This window comes from Pinus tabuliformis, chromosome 6 (genome assembly GCF_031772625.1).
Source record: "Pinus tabuliformis cultivar Carrire ecotype Pingquan chromosome 6, CPIR1, whole genome shotgun sequence".
Lineage (NCBI taxonomy): Eukaryota > Viridiplantae > Streptophyta > Pinopsida > Pinales > Pinaceae > Pinus > Pinus tabuliformis.
Genome location: NC_142292.1, coordinates 857,687,891 through 857,706,601, shown reverse-complemented (window position 1 = coordinate 857,706,601; position 18,711 = coordinate 857,687,891). Strand labels below are relative to the sequence as shown.

General features: G+C 34.7%; 1 pseudogene across 1 annotated transcript; it reads left to right on the top strand.

Moving 5' to 3' along the window:
• The first annotated feature begins 1,917 nt into the window (after positions 1 to 1,917).
• On the top strand, positions 1,918 to 13,087 carry LOC149261596 (pleiotropic drug resistance protein 1-like; annotated as a pseudogene). Its single transcript, XR_016258454.1, has 24 exons — positions 1,918 to 2,565; positions 2,652 to 2,772; positions 4,912 to 5,000; positions 5,099 to 5,183; positions 5,389 to 5,548; positions 5,631 to 5,707; positions 5,972 to 6,025; positions 6,123 to 6,213; positions 6,316 to 6,617; positions 6,877 to 7,158; positions 7,250 to 7,566; positions 8,392 to 8,552; positions 8,689 to 8,792; positions 8,873 to 9,032; positions 9,135 to 9,263; positions 9,699 to 9,856; positions 9,960 to 10,291; positions 10,410 to 10,700; positions 10,867 to 10,950; positions 11,066 to 11,199; positions 11,356 to 11,583; positions 11,864 to 12,035; positions 12,125 to 12,379; positions 12,525 to 13,087. The product of XR_016258454.1 is annotated as a pleiotropic drug resistance protein 1-like (transcript).
• The last annotated feature ends 5,624 nt before the right edge of the window (positions 13,088 to 18,711 follow it).

Here is an 18,711-nt window from a genome sequence, read left to right as displayed (position 1 = left end):
GTTCGTTCTGTTCTCCGTTTGTATCAGTCCCCTCTAGAATAAAATGGGGAACCCTTGTATTATGGATAAACCCGAATAATATGCCAAGGAGAATCAACGACATAACTGACCATGCAGTAACAGACAATGCCCAATGATTCGCTCCCGCAAACCACCCCTTAACTGCCATATGGGCCCGTGGGACTATGGTATCCTTTCTTTGCGCATACTCCATCCCAATACTGTTAAACAGATTCAGTTAATAATCGTTCCATCGATTTCGTAATGGAAAATTAACCAGATGTGTAGTAATGCCTCCCATATTCGATCTCATCAAGAATCAGTTCCGGAGGTTAAGGATCAGTTCTGAAACTGAATAACCATTCACAGCTGTGAGTTACGTGAGGAATTGTAACTAACTCATAACTCATTTTATGTTGAGTTACGTGAGGAATATGACACCTCTCAAATGTCATAAGGAGGCACAATATTAGCCTTGAGGGTTAGCTCAATTGGTCAAGTTCCCATTGCTAAAAGCACCTTGCTAATGGAAGGTCACGGGGTCAATTCTCCTCGACGCCATTAGGGTTAGGCTCTGCTAATAAGTCGACGAAAGTGATCCCTTTGAGTGGATCTACCTCGATATTTCCTCGAGAAAAAAAAAAGGGAAGCACAATAGCAAGTGAAATGTCATTGTGTCAAGAGCCATGAACAATTTCCTTAACTTACCATGATTCAAAGTGTATTGAGTCAATTTCTTTAACTTGCCATGATTCAAAATGTATTGAGTCATGTCCTTTCCTCCTATAAGGAAAGGCACGATCTGTTCTTGTATATTATAATCATCATCATACCCTAGAACCCTCCTCATAGGAGCGAACCTTCTTTATGTCACTTGAAGCCGCCATATGATACAAATGAGATTTACCTTATATCTACATTTATGTCATTTGAAGCCACCGTATGATACAAATGAGATTTACTTTGTATCTACATTTAAAACCTCAAATAAATGGTTGATGATAAGGCCAAGAGTTTATCCAAATAGTGCCGCATAAGTTGGGATGTTAAGCAATCCACTATTACCCTAAAGTATGAAATGCTACAACCTTAGAAATTGAACATGGTCCCCTAGTACTTTTCAGAAATAAACTTCAATTTGGGATCTAATGTATAAAATTTTACTTATAAATATCTCATTTTGTTTTATGAATTTTGTATAGTGATCCATTTATATTATTTTAAAATTTATACTAAATTTATGATTCACACAATAATATATATTTATGTTTAATTATTGGTGTTCATAAGGAAAGTCTTAAGAGTGAAAATAATTCACTTTTCCTAAACACCCTTAACAAATATTTTGTTTATTTATTTACTTAGGTTTATTAAATTATAAAACTAATTTTAAAACGAACTCTTTGAAAAAAGGCACTTACGAATATAAATGATAGTTAAAAATAATTTTATACCAACGCTTTAAAAAGAAGGAAAGGCACTTTCAATTATAAATGATAACCTACAAAATCACATACTTTCAAAATAATTTTATTTATTGTAAAAAAAGAATAGATCTCTTCGTAATTTATCCTAATAATTATGCAGAATACTACTTTATTTCTGTCCTGTCTTAGTGTGTTTTTTAATATTTTCCTTCTGCGACATTACCAACCTTTATACCGTTGTTGTACAGTCATTTCAAACCGGATCTGACACCAAATTGACCACTTACAAACATATTTGAAAGCATTGAAGCCCTTTACAGCAAAGCAGATGCAAAAGTGAGTGGTATTTGGTTCAGTTCGCTGTTTACATATACAATATCTGGATCAGTTGATCACTGCATAGGTGACGTGGATTCACTGCTTGGCTGCGACAGCTGATCTGTCGTTAACCATGAGTCTCACTCAGTAGTGTTTTATAGATAAATCTACAAGAATTTTGCTTCTGCATCACTCATGGCCAAGTTGTCATAGAATTAGTTTTAACTTTTAACAGAGTAGATTGAATCATTTGACTTAGAAGAGCGCTCTTCTAGAATTCCTGAGACATACAGTTTGCACAGACTACGTCATCCCCGGGCATAAATACTAACAGTGTGATTGCTTGTTTCATTCTCTGCAGCAGCTCCAGTTAGATGAAGAGGTTCAGATATTTCTCCATGGGAATGAATTCAATGCTCCTTTCTTAGGTTTCATTGCAGAAGTGGTTGAAGGGATTGGAGGCCTGCAAGGTCATGGCAGTGTCTGTGGATTTGGAATCAGGGGGGTTGTGGAGATCTGGGCGCAGTGCATGGAGTGGGGAAGACAATGCCTTCTCTGCGTCTTTCAATAGAGGGAGCATCCATGTGGTGGACGACGAAGAGGCCCTCAAATGGGCTGCTCTTGAGAAGCTCCCAACTTATGACCGGCTGAGGAAGGCTGTTCTAAACGAAGTTGCAGAGACAGGGAGCTTCAGATTTCAGCATGTGGATGTCACCACGCTTTCCAATGAGACTCGCAAGAAGTTCATTGAGAGAATTCTGCAGGTGACCGAAGTGGACAACGAACGGTTCTTGACGAAGCTCAAAGAGAGGATTGACAGGTAAAGCAGATCTGACGTTGAGATTGAGCTTTCTTGCAATGGTGAAAGTATAGTGTGATGATGAAGGAAATTTTTTTGTCTGACAGAGTTGGGATTGAGATGCCAACTGTTGAAGTTCGGTTTGAGCACCTGAACATTGAGGCAGATGCCCGTGTCGGAGGCAGAGCCCTTCCTACTCTCTTGAATTTTACTGTCAACATCATCGAGGTAAAGCACTGGACAATATATTTATGAATTGGTGGTGCTTGTCCTTGCTATTCAATTTTTGGTTTGGAGGGTTAGTAAAGGTGATCCAGCTCGTCAGTCTCACCTGGGTATCATCCACTTTCTGCAATTAGTTTTAAAATTGCTCTACCACTGAGCTGCTTGCTTCTTTCATGACAGACCCACTTTCACGTGGGTATCATCCACTTTTTGCAATTAGTTTTAAAATTGCTCTACCACTAAGCTACTTGCTTCTTTCATGACAGACCCACTTTCTCACACAATCACCTCGACCCTTGGCTTGGCCACTTGCCTCTTTCATGACAGCCACCCTTTCTCAGACAATCACCTCGACCCTTGGCTCTCCCTTTCTAGAACATCAGCTCAATACCTGACTCTGATACCATGGCTCTACTTTTCTAGAAAATCAGCTCCATACCCGACTCTGATACCATGATACCATGGCTCTGCTTTTCTAGAAAATCAGCTCAATACCCGACTCGGTGCTATGATACCATGGCTCTACTTTTCTAGAAATTTCGCTCATTACCAAAATCTGATACTATGTTGACAACCTGACAAGTTAGGAATGAAACCCAGAACCCGTTTGATATCACTGGTAACCAACCCGACTCTGATACCATGTTGACAACTTGGCAAGTTAGGAATGAAAGCCAGAACCCGTTTAATATCATTGGTTAACAGGTCGTTTGTGATATCAAGGCATATCAAGTCATGGATTCTCCAAGCCACATTTTGGCTTAGGCCTTCTAGTGATTGCTAATCAACTTCAACACTTGACTCTCATAGAATTTACCCTGGCTAGAAATCAAACCCAGAACCTGCCCTGGGCAGGCCAGCCTACTTTATCACTAAGCCACATGCCCCTTTGATTTGAAGGTGTGAATTGCTTTTTCAATAAGGCACTAAATCTGTTTATTTATCTTTACTAGTTGATACAATAAGGAAACCAATAATTTACACCCTGATTTTCCCATGTTTTCTACTACCTTCAGTAAATATGTTTAGGAAAGGCCATGAACTCCTTGGCAGGAGTAAGGCTCTTGTGTATATGTGTGAGGGAAGTTCTTGTGTATAAGTGTGAGCGAAGTTATTTGATCACCATCAAGAAATATGTTTAAATAGCATAATTTGTTTAGGGAAAAAATGTTACAGGGAATATTTATTAACTATACCTATCATAATGATTATACTACAGTTTGGCTGTGGCGTAGTGGTTGAGATGGAATACTGCATATATAAAAAAAACCCAGTTTCAAACTTTTACGAGAGAACACTTTTATGACGGCGGTGAAGGTGTCGGATTTCCAATACTCCTTTTCAAATCACATTTTGGCTCTGGCTCAGGCCAACACCTGGCTCTCATAGAAGTTCCATAGAAAGTAATCGAACCAAAGTGCCTGCCCTCTGCAAGATTATATTACAGTTTGACTGTGGCTTAGTGGTTGAGATGGAACACTGCATATATAAAAAACCCAGATTCAAACTTCAATAAGAGGAGAACACTTGTATGACTGTGGGGAAGGTGTCTGATTTCCAATATTTCTTTTCAAATCACACTTCGGTCCTGGCTCTTATAGAAGTTCCATAGAAAGTAATCGAACCAAAACCCGCCATCTGTCAAGGCAGCTTACTCTACCATGGAGTTACATGCCCCTTTGATATCAACGTGTGAATTGCTTTTCCAACACAAAGTGTTGAATCTGTTTCTGTATCTTTAGTAGTTAATACAAGATAAAAGGCCATAGTTTCCACCTTTCAGGTTCCTCTGTTTTTGGCTAACTTAAAGCAAATATGTTCCGGCGAGACCACATAATTCTCGTATAAAAAAAATCACCTTTTGGGTTAATTGAAGGGAGTACTTATCTATTAACATTTGGGCTAAGGCTTAGTGGTTGTGATGGAGTGTTGCTGTGAAAAGGCTTTGGATTCAAAGCTCTGCACTTGTAGCTATCCTTTCAGTGAAGCACAGAGATTCGACGAGAAGAGAAATCCAGGGCACCAAATTCCAATGGCAAACGGTTGTTTTAAGATTCAATGCCCAAATAGCATGGGTAAGAATGAAATTGGAAATTTTAATATTTCGCCATTCTATCGCATAAAAATGCTGTTATTGTGCAGGGGTTTCTTAACTATACGAAGATCTTGCGGTCAAGGAAGCAGACTCTAACAATCCTCCATGATGTCAGTGGCATCATCAAGCCTTCTCGGTAAGCTTTACATATGTCCTTTGTTCTTAGATAAAAGATGTACAGCATAGGTCAGCCGTTTCAGTGACTTTCTTTGTTCTCATCCTTGAACTGCGCAGAATGACGCTTCTTCTTGGTCCACCTGGTGCTGGAAAAACGACATTGCTAACAACTCTGGCTGGAAGGCCCGATCGTGATCTCAAAGTAAGTTTAGGATTATTATAATTAGAATATACTGTAGAAATGTAATCCAAATTTAAATATGTGACTTAGCGAATTCGACATTGTTCTTTACTGTCTATGTGCTCAATTGATCTGTTTTCTGTATTTTAGTACGTCAAAATGAAACAAGTTTTCATCGAAGGAATTTTATTTCTTAGGGAAAAAATGTTTCTTTTTCCTCTTACAGGTTACTGGAACTGTAACCTACAATGGGCACTCGTTAAATGAATTCGTGCCTCAAAGAACGTCTACTTATATTAGCCAGCATGATTTGCACCTTCGTGAAATGACAGTAAGGGAGACATTGGATTTCTCTGGGCGTTGCCAAGGCGTTGGGGTAAGATACGGTGAGTGTTTGTTTAGTTTTTTCTCAGAGTTGCACCTTTTTCACATTGAAAATTGAGCCTGTGTTTATCCATTGCCTACCAGAATTGCTGCAAGAACTTTCAAAACGTGAAAAGCAGGCAGGCATCAAACCGGATTCGGATGTTGATATCTTCATGAAGGTAGGCATTTCTGCAAGAGGAATGGTTCTATTCAGAGTTAGTCAATTAATATTGAATGCCCTTGTGTTCCTCAAATGGGTTTTTGTTTGATGCTTAACCTGGGTGTTTAATACCATGATTCAAATCCTGAAAGACACGTTTTGCTCCGAGTGGGCCATCTTTCCTATTCAAGCTACCTATCTTACTGCTGAAGCAGGCCCCAAAAAATCTTCAGATTTCGAATTTCTCACTTATTGCAGAATTTAATTTTTCTTATTGCTGCAGGAAACTGCAATTGAGGGAAAACGGACTAACTTTGTCACGGACTATGTGTTAAAGGTTACTCTAAAGCTCAGGCTTATGGGATTAAGAATACTTCAGGTTTTGAGGCATACACATTATTCACATAGGTTGCCGTGTCTTTGATTTCTTCCAGATTCTGGGCTTGGACATTTGTGCAGACACAATGATTGGAGATCAGATGCACCGTGGAATCTCTGGGGGGCAGAAGAAGAGAGTTACCACAGGTGGGCCAAGCAAGTGCCAAGAATAGTTCCTTCTCACCACAGAAAATTTGCATTTGGATAGTACCAAGGCAATTTTCTGATTGTTTGATAAGATCTTTGCAGGAGAAATGCTGGTCGGTCGTGCAAAAGTTCTTTTCATGGATGAAATTTCCACAGGATTGGACAGTGCTACGACTTTCCAGATTATCAAGTGTTTACGCCAAGTTATTCATCTCTTTGATGCGACAATGTTGATCTCTCTTCTACAGCCTGCGCCTGAAACATATGAGCTATTTGATGACATTGTCCTTCTGTCTGAAGGAGAGGTGGTGTATCAAGGACCTCGCGAATATGTGCTTGATTTCTTCGAGTCCATGGGCTTCAAGTGCCCAGAGAGAAAAGGGGTTGCTGATTTCTTACAGGAAGTATGATTTCTGATATAATTACGTTTAGTCTGGTGGTTTGTGGGTAGTAGTTGCAAACTACCATCTAGATTTCAAAGCAAAAAGATTTACAGCATTTTCACAGATAGATGTTTCTGGAGCTTGATAATCTCTGTGAGGTTCAGCTTACGATGGTTTTTCTGTATCCGTTTACAAGAGTGGTGATTAAATGAATTGTTTAAATTTTTGTTGCAAATAGAGCTTAGGTTTCACTTCTTAATTAGCTACTTGAATTCTACAGGTGACCTCAAGAAAGGATCAAGAGCAGTACTGGGTGGTTGAAAGCCAACCATACCGTTACATACCTGTCAAAGAATTTGCAGAGGCCTTTCTTTCATTTCATGTTGGCAAGGGCCTATTAGAAGAGTTATCGCATCCATTTGATAGAAAAAAGAACCATCCCGCTGCTCTTACAACTACCAAGTATGGTGTCAGTAGAATGAACATATTCAAAGCCTGCTTTTCCAGAGAATGGCTGCTTATGAAGCGAAATTCTTTTATATATATATTCAAAACAGTACAGGTGGGTTGGAATCCAAATTATTAGAAGGTATGGTATTTTTTATGGACTTATTGGCGAAAAGGAATATGAATACTGACAAACAGATATGCAGATTTTAATTTTAGGGACAATCGCAATGACCATGTTTTTACGCACGAAAATGCATCACCGGACTGTTAATGATGGAAACCTGTACATGGGAGCTCTTTTCTTTGGACTAGTCCACGTAATGTTCAATGGTTTCCCGGAATTATCGATGACAGTTAGCCGTCTTCCTGTTTTCTACAAGCAAAGAGACCTTCTGTTCTATCCATGTTGGGCTTATGCTTTACCAACATGGATAATGAGGATTCCACTCTCTGTGCTAGAAGCAGGGATTTGGGTTTGTGTTACATACTATGTTATGGGTTTTGCACCAGAGGCTGAGAGGTAATTCTTATAGCTTCTGTACCTAAATGAATTTCCATATCATTATTCATTAAATATGGATAGAAGCATGAGAAGTCTCACTGATCCATTAATCAATTAGTAAACGAATTAATTTATTCTTTGACTATCCGTAGATATGGCTGGAAGAATGAGAACTCTGACTGATATATTTATGAATCAGTAACATAGTCAGACACCCCTGGTTTGTAGATATAGAGGACTATGAAAGAATTCATTATGCTGTTTTATATAAAAGTAATCTGATAGGCCATCTTCAACTAGTGTAATATGCAGTAGGTATCCAGTAAAGAACTGCGAAAAAATCAATTTCCAGAAGTGCTAGCCAAATTTTTTTCTGTAGATTCACATTTTGTCGCATGCTTAGCATTTGCATTATTAAAAGTTGATTTCAGTTTTGGCAAGTTGCCTCAAATGAATAGAAATAAGAAAAATCTACTTTACAGTCTATGATCTGTTCGTCGATCTACCCATTCAAGAAAGTTATGGGACTGAGGAGAGATGGGATACAACCAGATGAACTGATTTAATTAGGGATATTGAATCTTTCTAGGTGGCCTGAAATTATAACAGCACTTCAAATCCCATTTACATGAAATGATTACATATATTACTTTGTTCGTCTTTTATTGATGTTCGAGTAAAATGATTAGATGATTGGAAACAAAAAGTAACATCCTCCTCCACCAAATTAGCCCTATGCAAAAGAAAAAGAAAAAGAAAGCAAGCACGTCAAAATCATGTTTCGATTGTCAGAACACTAAAATATTCAATGAGTAATGGTGGACATTGCGATTATTGTTGCAGGTTCTTTAGGCAATTCTTCCTCCTCTTTATGATGCATCAGATGTCGTTGGCACTTTTTAAATTCATAGCATCAATGGGTCGGAACATGATTGTCTCACAAACATTTGGATCATTTGCTTTGCTCGTTGTGTTTGTTCTTGGAGGATTTGTGGTATCAAGAGGTATTTGACAGTATAATATTATGCAAATATGAATATTTACTCCAAAGAAAATAACTTTTATGTTTGTCCTGAGGTTTTCAGCCACATGAGCTTAGTTTGCAAAAAATGTTTTATTTTATTCACGTTTCTGGAACAGAGAACATACCTAAGTGGTGGATTTGGGCATACTGGTGCTCACCGATGTCCTATGGCCAAAACGCCATAGCGGTGAATGAATTTCTGGCTCCCAGATGGGACAAAGTAAGTGTTATCATGTCTTGATAGTGTCCTACAATCATAATCCCAGGAAAGAAATATTGAATATTGCCATCTTTGTGCAGCCTGTCAGTAACAGCTCCAATAAAACAGTTGGACGTGCTGTCCTAGAATCTCGTGGATTATTTGCTGAAGCTAAATTTTATTGGATTGGCATTGGAGCATTGGTTGGGTTCTGTGTACTTCTCAACATTCTGTACACTGTTGCTTTAGCGTGCCTCAACCGTAAGTCTGGCATTCCATAATAAGGTTTGGTTTGTGCTACTATTTCTCTCATATTCATATCATCCAAAGGGTAAAATCTAATAAAACCTCCTCCAATTACAGCTTTGGGGGATTCACAGGCTGTTATATCTGAAGATATTATTGAAGAGAAGCAAGCAAACAGAACTGGAGAAAGCAACCAAGGAAAGAGACATCATTCTGTTGAACTGACATCTCAGAGAAGGTCCAGTGGTAAGTTATGAACTCTCCAGAAATTCTTTTAGTACTTTTGAATGTTTCAATCTACTGCTCATAGCTAAAATTACATTGTTTCAGCCAGAGAGTGAAACGTATTTGGAAATGGAGACAGTGCTAATTGTAATTGATTCTAATCTTCCGATAGAGAATGAACTGAGAAATTTTAGTGAACTATAGAACTTCTGTGTAACACCTTATGTCAGACAACAGAGTGAGAGATGTTGAAAAGCCTCCGTGCTGATCTTAATTGAGACTCGAAAGCCTGATTTTGCTGTTGTTCGAAAGAAAGGATGAAACAATTGAACTACAAAGAATTCAATCAATAAAACTATGTAAACTGGTCACATCCGAAGATTTGAAAATATATGAAAAAGAATACACTATTCATTCATAGATTTAATAATTTTGTCGGGCGTGCTTACTTATCAGAGAGGAGAGAGAGTCTAACTTCTGAAGACAATTCTACACATGTTGGAGAAGCCAATGCCATTCAAATCTCGGCACAACACAATAAAGGAATGATCCTTCCTTTCCAGCCATTGTCAATGGCTTTTGAGAACATAAACTATTATGTTGACATGCCACAGGTATGTGCATCTCTACAAATCATTCAATTGAATTTGTAATCTGCCAGTAGTTTGACATACGTAGGCTCTCTAACTTCTGGAACTAGTGTTAATTTTGTAACAGGAGATGAAAAGTGAAGGTTTGGCTCAAGAGAGGTTACAACTCCTTTCCAATGTAAGTGGATCCTTTAGACCAGGGGTACTTACAGCCCTGATGGGAGTTAGCGGTGCTGGAAAAACTACCCTAATGGATGTCTTGGCTGGAAGAAAATCAGGGGGCTATATAGATGGAAGTATAAGCATCTCTGGGTTCCCGAAGAAGCAAGAAACATTTTCTAGCATCTCAGGGTACTACGAACGAAAGGATATCCACTCTCCATACTCATAGTCTTTGAATCACTTGTGTATTATACATGGCTCCCTCTTCCTTGCGAGGTTGATGAGAAAATTAGAATGGTTGGTCTAAATTTCTCCCATTCGCATGCATGCAGTTCTTGAGAGTGACAATCTTTCTTATTAATGAGACTATTCAAGAAACTTATCTCACAGATTTTTGTTGTTACAATAAATGCAGATGTTTGTGGCAAGAGTCTTGGAGCTTGTAGAGCTCACTCCTCTAAGAAATGTTATTGTAGGGCTTCCTGGAGTGACAGGTCTTTCTACAGAGCAAAGGAAGAGACTTACCATAGCAGTGGAACTAGTTGCCAATCCTTCTATAATCTTCATGGATGAGCCAACTTCAGGACTAGATGCCCATGCTGCAGCGATAGTTATGCGTATTGTTAGCAACACAGTCAATACAGGTCGAACTGTTGATTGTACCATCCACTAACACATCATTTATATATTTGAAGATTTTGATGAGGTGAATTCAAATAATTTCATTGTCAATCTATGGGATGCAAACAAAAGGCCTTTTTTTATGTTTCTTTGCTTAAGAAAGGAAAGGGTGTAAAGAGATAAAATAAGGCAGGGTTCCACAAAACCAATAATTGCTAAATTTTCAGTTTTATTGGTTGGCTGAACTGCAGCTCTTACTCCTGAAAAGGGGTGGCCAAGTCATCTATGCAGGTCCTGTGGGTCGTCATTCTCATAAACTCATTGAGTATTTTGAGGTATGGTTGATTTGTTGTTCGATGTTTTACAATCTATTAGTAATCGGTTGTTCTTTCCATTATCAATCGATGACAGAAAATAATGATCTTGTCTAATTCTTGTTTGTTTGATTAGGTTGTTCCAGGAGTTCCATAGATTATAGAAGGATACAATCTAGCAACATGGGCAGTGGAAGTGAGTTCCATGGCTACTGAGGAAAGACTTGGTGTAGATTTTGCTAAAATCTACAGAAAATCGGCACTCTATGAGTATGTGACATAATTGTAGGAACTTGTTTGAGAAAGAGTTTTTCATTGTGCATCCCTAATTTTGTTACCCCATCTTGGATAATATAATTCCTCCAAAGAAAGATATTGCAGCGTTGTTTAAACCTTATTCGACTGTTATGTTTTGCTGCTTTTCAGATGGAATCAAGCTCTTATTAAAGAGCTAAGCACCCCTGCTCCTGGCTCGCAGGATCTGAATTTTCCAACTCAGTATGCACAGTCCTTCAACGTTCAGTGCATGGCCTGTCTTTGGAAGCAACATTGGTCATATTGGAGGAATCCACACTATAATGTTGTGCGGTTTTTCTTCACTACAGTGGTTGCCCTACTGTTTGGGACCATCTTTTGGGACCTTGGAACAAAGAGGTTGGACTTTCTTCTGCAAAACTAGCAGCCACCTCAATTTGACATTTTGTTTTCTTTATTATTGATTAGTTTATTTTCTATTACATGTTTGAAGTCAAGACAGTCACTTAGCATATTAAGAATTCACGCTGTTATATCTCTTCCAAGTTAAATTATAGTTGTTCTCATGGAAACTTCATCTGTTGTTCTTCATAAGCCTAGTAAATTTCGTGTTCTCTAAACTTGTCTTTTGTCTCAACTGCTCAATGTTGTCTTAATACTTTTCAATGTTCTTTCACAGAGGTAAACAGCAAGATCTACTCAATATTCTGGGATCAATGTATTGTGCTGTACTTTTCCTTGGTGTTAGTAATTCATCAAGTGTCCAGCCAATTGTCGAGGTTGAACGAACTGTCTTTTACAGAGAAAAAGCTGCTGGAATGTATTCAACACTGCCTTATGCCCTTGGACAGGTAAGCTAAATGTCAACAGCTACTAGTCAGATTATAAATTTGTTATGCAGATCAAATTTATCGAATGACCATCCTTGTAATCAATGCAGGTGGCAATTGAGGTGCCTTATGTTCTTATGCAGTGTGTAATCTATGCCATCTTGGTCTATTCTATGATTTCTTTCGAGTGGACAGCTGCCAATTTCTTCTGGTTCTTCTTCATCATGTTTTTCACTTTTCTATACTTTACCTATTTTGGAATGCTGACAGTAGTTGTGACTCCAAATTACCATATTGGTGCAATCATTTCATCAGCTTTTTATTCTTTATGGAATCTCTTCTGTGGTTTCATTATTCCTCGACCTGTAAGGCCTTTTTCTCAATTATTATTCTCTTCATCAATTTTTCCGTGTAGCATTTATTTGAATTGCAATGTTGACTGCAGTTGACAATCCCCTTGGATTGAGTGATCCTAATAAAGTCAATTTTCTGGTTGTGTATTGAACACAGAAAATGGCTATATGGTGGAGATGGTACTACTGGGGAACCCCTATTTCTTGGACACTCTATGGTCTGATTGCTTCACAGTTGGGTGATGTAGAAACTGAGATGGTGACAGCAGATGGGAATGTGAAGGTGTCCACATTCATAAAATCATATTTTGGGATGAGACACAACTTTTTGGGAATTGTAGCACTGGTGCTTGTGTGTATCCCCGTTGCCTTTGATTTGTTCTTTGCTCTGGCCATCAGACAACTCAACTTCCAAAAAAGATAGAAATCGCATCACATGCTCATTGGATATATTTTATGTTATTTTCTTCAATATGGCTGCTTGATACTGGTTGACTCAAGTGTGTACAGGCAACCATATGCTTCAGTTGAAGTCATGAATTTGTGTTATTGAAAACTATTCTTTAGGACTATGTTGGTATAATAAATACCATCGTTTTGGGTTCTGAATTGTTATTAAGATACTATTTTGTATGCTCAAAGATAATTTTGTTTGGGCTGAGATCCTGAAATGGCTCCAATCACTTTGCAATATTAAGCTGGTTACACTATTTTGATAAAGCAAGGCATGCAAATCTATAACTATCCTCATCTTATAGAGCTCTGTTCCATCATTCGTATTATTCAGTCTTTGAACCGACAGCATACCATGAACAGCCCTCCAATTTATCAATCTCGTTATCATAGTAGCAAAGCTTAGGCCGTCGTGGAATGGTGGTGGAATTTCATGGAGTTTATTATTTGATCAATATTCGGCATAACTAAATTATATATTTAAAAGTCTTTTACATTTTTAAAGATTAAATGTTACTATGTGAGCTGAAATATATTTAAACATTCTAATTTAAGAGACTACTCCATTGTAAACATTATAATTTAAGATAATACTCTATTGTGTGCTTATACTATAGTTCAAGTATTACTAATTCAAGATGTTAATTAAAATCTAATTCCAATGTACCTAGGGAATTGGAACTTAAGGAGCTGAAAGTGTGGAAATTAATTTGAATAAACAATGCTAATGTTATAATTAAATTATTATAATAATTTAATTTAATGTAACTTCAACATATTAATTAAAATCTAATTCATAATATAAGTTAATTTAATGTAATTTCAACATATTAATTAAAATCTAATTCATAATGTAAGTGTGGAAATTAATTTGGATATGTAATGCTAATGTTATAATAAAGTTATTATAATAATCTAATTTTAATTTAATATAAGTGTTGAAATAAGAGTGGAAACATAATAATAATAAAATTGATAATTTACACCATTATAATTAAATTATTATAATAATTTAATTTGATGCAAGTGTTGAAACGAGAGTGGAAATATAATAATAATAAAATTAATAATTTACACCATTAGCAATTTTATTATCACAATTTAATGTTTATAATTTATTTATTTTTGAATTATTTCTTAGTTATTAATAATTTAACTATTTTTTAATTATTGATATAAAAACAGATATAGAACAACAATAAAATCAATGATAACAAATTAATGATAATCTATACTATCAACGACATCATAATTAAATTATTATAATAATTTAATTCATAATTAAATTATTATAATAATTTAATTATGATGTCGTTGATAGTATAGATTATCATTAATTAAATTATTATAATAATTTAATTTAATGTAAGTGTTGAAATAAGAGTGGAAATATAATAACAAATTTACACTATCAGCAACTTCATTATCACAATTCAATGTTTATAATTTAACTATTTTTTATTTATTTCTTAATTGTTATTAATAACTTAACTATTTTTTAATTATTGATATAAAAACAGATATAAAACAACAATAAAATCAATGATAATTTATACTATCAACAACTTGAACATTAATGATAGCTCATACAATCAACAATTTTACCACTACAAAAGACACCAATAACTTTTTTGCATTTACCTACCCTATGAAGTGAAATGGTATAATATTAATTTAAGAGAGAAAACATTCCTATGTGTGTATACACTCTTTAGTATGAAAATGTCTTCATGTGCATACATGAAAACAATGCAGAGATGAGAAGTTCAATCAAACTCTTTAATTTGATTAACAAGATGTAATTATTAAAAGTTAATATATTTAATAATTTTTTTGATTAGAAGTAAAACGAAATAATTTAATTTATAAATAATCTAAAAAAATATTTTATATTTATATATTTTATTATTAACATTAAATGAGAGAAAATGATATAAAAAAAATAATACAGAACAATTTAATAATATTTTATATAAAATAATACAAAACAATTTAATAATAATTCATATAGAATAATAAAGTTCAATTGTTTTATATAAAATAATACAAAACAATTTAACAATAATTTATTATTTTATATCATACAAAACAATTTAATAATAATTTACACAGAATAAAGATTAATTTAATAATGTTTTATATAGAATAATATTGATATTGTAAAATATTTATTTTGTTATTAGTATTTTTTAAAATGTTATTTGTTAATTTTATGTTGACAATAAAATAATTTATTTGTTTGGGATTGTAGAATGTTTCATATGTTATTATAAAGTTGTGTAAATATTATGTTCTCTATTTGTACATTAATTTTTAATTACATATAATTGGTTTTGTTTAGCTTTTAATTTTTGGAAAATAAAGTAATAAGAGTTATTGCACATTTTCTCTTGAGATTTTTTTAGCAAGGTGTTACAAATAATTATATGAATTATTATTATGTCATGTTTTGCATATAAATAGGCAGTCTCTGTTTTTTTTGTTAGCTATTAATTATTGGTTAGACCACAGGTGTTTCAAGTAATTATACTAATTATTATTATGTTACGTTTTGCATATCAATAATCCATCCCAATTTCTTTTGTTAGCTATTAATTTTTGGTTAGACCATACAATTTTTTATTTTATTTATTTATTTATTTTTATTATGTTCAATAAAAAGTAATAATACTTAAAATTAATTCAATTAAGTACTACAATGTAAACCTAGGGCTGACCACACTTATAAACACTAGCAATCAAAATAAATAAGAACATGTAGTTAAATATATGCTATTTTAACTGATGGAAAACAAATCAATTCTCCAAAATTTTATGTTTGTTATTTTTTTTTAAACAATGTAATGAAGAATTTTTAAATACATAACTATAATCATTTATACAAAATTTTCAAAGACCAATTTCATTGTATTTTCTAGCTCATGAGATATTTAATAAGGTTTATTTGCCAAAAAATCACTAAACATATGCAAAGAAAAACAAGTCTTTCAAATAATAATGTAACAAACAACACATAATACATGAATTTAGGCAAATTCAAGTTAGCTAAATAAAAATAAATACGGGTGAAGCTAAATCCCAAACCTAATTCCCTCTTATAAATAACCAAGATCTAAATATCAATATCAATTCAATAGTCAATGAAATTTATTCAATAACAACATGAGCATTTCTAGTCTAAAAGATGACCCAACATGAGCACTTATATGAAAATATTAGGACTAGACATTTTAAGAATTCATATTTTGTGGCAATGCGAGTTTGAAATTGATTTCCTCTAGGAGAAACATAATTCTCTTACCCAATGTATTTTCATCTTCAAAGTTTGCTCATACAAATATAATTTCAACAACCATACAATTACAATGTTTGCAATGAAACAATTTCAACATTCTAGGTTACTTCCAACAATTAGAAGATGTTACCCTAATTGTGCCTTGCTTGGGATTTTCACCAACTAGTGTAACAACTAAGTGGATGGTGTGGAGTTTCTTGTAAGACCACCCTACATGCACACGCACATGAACAAATTTTTCCATTGAAGAATCTCTTTGAAGTGAAATGAAATCATTGACTCTTCTTGGTAATTTACAAAATGCCATGGCCATGCAAAATTGTGCCCAATGAAATAGTAAAACCCACACATATATAGGGGAAGGCAAGGTTTTAGAGGTGGAGTCCACAGATTCTTGATCTAGTTTGGTAGGCTCATTGCTAACCATTATTGTGTTCATATTTTTCAGGCAATTAAAGCAATGCAATTAGTATCATAAACTATCATAGCCAATGCCTATCACTAAATTGTAGTCTACCATGAATCACACAATGAAGGGGAAAAATGATTCTAATGGGTTATGATGCCATATATGAAGTATTATGGCTCTTTATTTAAGACATGTAATGAGAAATAACATGATTTTTGCATTTCATAGTCAATTTATCTCTCATTTATTAGTAATATACAAAGCTCAATTCATAACCATATCTACATATAATTATTATGATAACATTGTACAAAATAATACCCATATTCAGAAATAGCAATTACCAATTATAAGAAATTACCAACTACTAATTATTATAAAAAATAATATGTAATGATTCACTTACTAAATGTATTTGTAATTCCCATATACAAGGGTCATCTCATTTCTATTTATAGTGGATTCCATGTCCAATTACACCACCAACTACGCTTTCAATAAGGATGGACTCAAAGAAAAATTAATTCTTCATTTTGACACTGGGTTAGAAAATTGGAAATCAACCACAATATATAGGGAATACAAGGAATTCCATACATTTTCACCAAACAATGTGCAAATAGTGAGTTTACAAACACATATGAACACCCATTGTAATTTCTCAAAAGTGAAGATAGAATTATTCATGAAGTAAAGATAGAATTATTTATCTTGTTGATAATTTGATCTAAGCAAATAAATGAGCGTGAGCAATTTTCCACTCAACCATGTGTAGTTGTTTGTGGATGCCACCTTCAATAGAACTTTTAGGCGACCACGCTGAAGGAAACAAGTTTTAAGACTCTGTGGTAACTCTTCCCATCCAAAACATATAAGATCAACAAACAAATTCACTTAGAGCTTTATCACTAAACTTACAACCAACCTAACTATGGCACTTGCTTTACTATGCCATACAACACAAGAAGATACCTTATTCTTTGTTCCATATCACCCCAGGAGTCCTCTTCTAACATGACTGAAAACTAATGTAAAATTTCAAATTTACCTCTAGTACAAATTTGGTTCTTGGACTCAATGATTGATAATTTATAATACATAGAGATGACCATTTTTATTTTCTTTTTTATTTCTAGGTAATCAAGCACCTCACCTTCTAGGCTATAGGAAAGAGTAAGATGTTCTTTAGGGCTTCAGGCCATCCAACAACAAGGCTTGAAGCCATTACAATGATATACTCAATATGAGCTCAACAGGTCACTCGTAGGAATGAGCCTTGATGGGTAGGATAACAATACTTCCTCCACCTGCTTGAAATAAACATAATTTATGACATAGAGATGACGATTTACTTAGCATAGATATTTCTATTTCAACATTGCAACATCCTTGCATTATCTTTGTGACTCTACCTCCTTTCCAAGACTCTTCACAAATTTTTGTTGAATTTTTTTTGGAAAAAACAATCTTCTAAGGTGGCAATTTTAATGCCTCTAAAGTCTCTCATCCTCCTATTTGAATTTCCCTTTTGCATGAGTTATTAGAGAAAGAAAGAGTCATATCTGAACTCTTCCTAATTGCATCAATGTAAAAAGGTGGTTATGTTCTCCAAAAAGGATGGTGTTAGGATTATAATCATAGAGAAATTAAATTAAAATGAATGTGAAAATAAAACATAAAAGAACACAATACACAAGATACACAAATATACATGGTTAATCCATTATGGGCTACGTCAATAGAGAAGTAGTTGGTCTGTCCTTTATTTCATCTAGCTAAATGAAGGCATATAGCCTACAACACATTTATTCCAAGCTCCTCATCACTATCTTATAGTCTCCTCTCCTTTTTACCATGCTCTTTGATAACACAACCATAACATAATGAGGTTTTCTAAGGCTTTTAAAGGTTTCATTATATGTAATCTGCAAGCACAATACCATGGGATACCAATACCATGGGTCATGAATACCATGTGCTACCAACACCATGGGTTTGAAAACCACTTGTTTACCTAAAATAGATTTGAATTTTTCACCAAGTCAAATTTAACCTAACATTCCCCACTTTAAACTTGACTTGAGGTAATTATCTCCTACTTCCCTCAAAGTTCATAGCTAAGGTACTTGGGAATACCACATGCTCCCTTGTCCTATCAGCTAGGTCTACATCTAGACTTTACAAGTA